This window comes from Colobus angolensis, unplaced genomic scaffold (genome assembly GCF_000951035.1).
Source record: "Colobus angolensis palliatus isolate OR3802 unplaced genomic scaffold, Cang.pa_1.0 Scaffold67, whole genome shotgun sequence".
Taxonomy (NCBI): Eukaryota; Metazoa; Chordata; class Mammalia; order Primates; family Cercopithecidae; genus Colobus; species Colobus angolensis.
In genome coordinates this window covers 5,627,486-5,630,241 of record NW_012120376.1, presented here as the reverse complement: position 1 = coordinate 5,630,241, position 2,756 = coordinate 5,627,486, and positions in this window count along the sequence as shown.

Here is a 2,756-nt window from a genome sequence, read left to right as displayed (position 1 = left end):
TGTTTTATCTGATATTAGCATAGCTGTCCCTGCTCTCTTTTGGTTATGATTTACATGGAATATCTTCTTTGACTCTTTCACTTTCAACCTGTGTGTGCCTGTGAGTCTAAACTGATTCTGTCTTGTAGACAGTATCTAGTTAGATCATATTTTTAAAATCTTTCTGCCAATCTCTGTCTTTTGATTAGAAAATTTAATCTACTTGCAATTAAAGTAATTACTGACAAGGAGGGGCTTCTGTCATATTGCCCTTTGTTTCTTGAATGGTGTATAGCTTTTTTTGTCTTTCAGTTCCTGCATTACTGTCTTAAAAATTTTTTTGGTAGTAAAATGTTTAAATTTCTCTCTTATTTCCTTTGTATATATTCTATAGCTATTTTCTTTGTAGTTATCATGGAAATTACATTTAACATGTTAAGTTATAATAGTCTGATATGAATTTATACTATATTAATTTAAATAACATAAGTCTGATCCTTTAACAGCTCTGTCATCATCCCTTTTAGTTGTTGATGTCAAAAAATTATGTCTTTATACATTGTGCTCCAAAACATGCTATTTTTAAGTTTAATATTAATATTTTATTAATAATTTAATTATTATGTTAAATAAATTAGTCTTTTAAATTATGTAAAAAATAAAATGTGGAGTTACACCAAAGTTACAATAGTGCTAGCTTTGAGATTAATATGTTTTCTTAATATATTAGTCTCTTAAATCAGAAAATAAAAAAGTGGAGTTATACCATTATAATAATACTAGCTCTTATAATGCCCATTAAATATTTATTTAGATTAGAGCTGGGATTTTACTCTGTCAGCCAGGCTGTAGTGTAGTGACACAATCACAGCTCACTGCAGCCTCAAACTTCTGGACTCAAGCATTCCTCCTGCCTCAGTCTCTCGAGTAGCTGGAACTACAGGCATGCACAACCACACCTTGCTAATTTTTAAACATTTTATTGTACAGACAGGGTCTTGCTATCTTGCTTAGGATGGTCTTGAACTCCTGAGCTCAAGCAATCCTTCTGCCACAATGTCCCAAAGTGTTGGAATTACAGGTGGTGTGGGCCACCACACTCTGCTAAGATCTTTATTTCTTTGTATTGCTTCAAGTTAATGTCTAGTGTCCTTTTATTTAACTCTGCAGGACTTCCTTAAACATTTATTGCAGGGCAGGTATAGTGGTAAAAACCCCCCTCAGCTTTTGTTTATCTGGGAATGCCTTAATTTCTTCATCACTTTTGAAGGACAGTTTTGGCGGATACAGGATTCTTGGCTGACAGCTTTTTCTTTTAGCACTTTGAATATATTGAGCCACTCTTCTATTTTCAGAAGTTTCTGATGAGAAATCTTCTGGTAATCTTATTGAGGACCCCTTGTATGTGACAAGTCACTTCTCTTCTGTCTTACTGCTTTAAAAATTCTCTCTTCATCTTTGAATTTTGACAGATTGGTTATGTGTCTTGTTGTGGCTGTCTTTGAGTTCATCTTACTTGGAGTTTGCTAAGCTTCTTGGATGTCTGTATTTATGTTTTTCATCAAAATTGGGAAGTTTTCAGCCATTATTCAAATATTGTCTCTGTCCTTTTTTTTTCTCTCTCTCTTCCTTCTGGAATTTTCACAATGCATAGTTTGTTCCACTTGATAGTGTCCCAAGGTGCCCTAGGCTCTCTTTTCACTTTTCTTTAACCTTTTTTCTTTCTCTTCCTTGGACTTGCTGATTTCCATCATCCTATCTTCAAGTTTGCTGATTCTTTCTGTTGCTTGTTCATATGTGCTTTTTGGGGGAACCTTGACTAAGACAGCTATGACTTCATATCTCACTGGCACTAGGTTAGTACCCAGTTTTGAATAAATATTTGTTCAAAGATGAATATTGAATGAATGAACATTTTTTCAATCAACTGAATTTTCATTTCAGTTATAATTTTCAGCTTCAGAATTTTGTTTCTTTTTGTATCTTCTATCTCTTTATTAATATTCCCATTTTGTTCATATGTAATTTTCTTAACTTTCTCTATGTCCTCGTTTAGTTCTTCAAGCACATTTAAGACAGTTGTTTAAAGTTTTTCTCTAGTAGATCAGTCATCAGGTCTTTTTCAGAAATGGTTTCTGTTGATTTATTATTTTTTTCTTTAAATGAGCCATACTTTTCTGTTTCTTTGTATGCTTTGTAAGTTTTTTGAAATATTTGAATTTCATAATATGGTAACTTTTGAAATCAGATTTTCCCTCTTCCCAGGGTTTGCTGTTTTCTCTTATTTCTTTGTTATTTTGATTGTTGTGCCAAGGATCAGCCTGAGATATAAACTTAAGGCCTTTCAGCTCTTTTCTGAGCCTGTGACTTTCCCTGGTTTTGTGTGGTCACTTGCCAACTTTTCCCATATATGCAGTTTTTATTTTTATTTTATTTTTATTATACTTTAACTTCTGAGATACATGTACAGAACGTGCAGGTTTGTTATGTAGGTATACACATGCCATGGTGGTTTGCTGCACCCATCACCCGTCCTCTACATTAGATATTTCTCCTAATGGTATCCCTCCTTTAGCCCCCACCCCCCAACAGGCCCCAGTGTGTGATGTTCCCCTCCCTGTGTCCATGTGTTCTCATTGTTCAACTCCCATTTATGAGTGAGAACATGCAGTGTTTGGTTTTCTGTTCCTGTGTTAGTTTGCTGAGAATGATGGTTTCTAGCTTCATCCATGTCCCTGCAAAGGACCTGAACTCATCCTTTTTTATGGCTGCATACA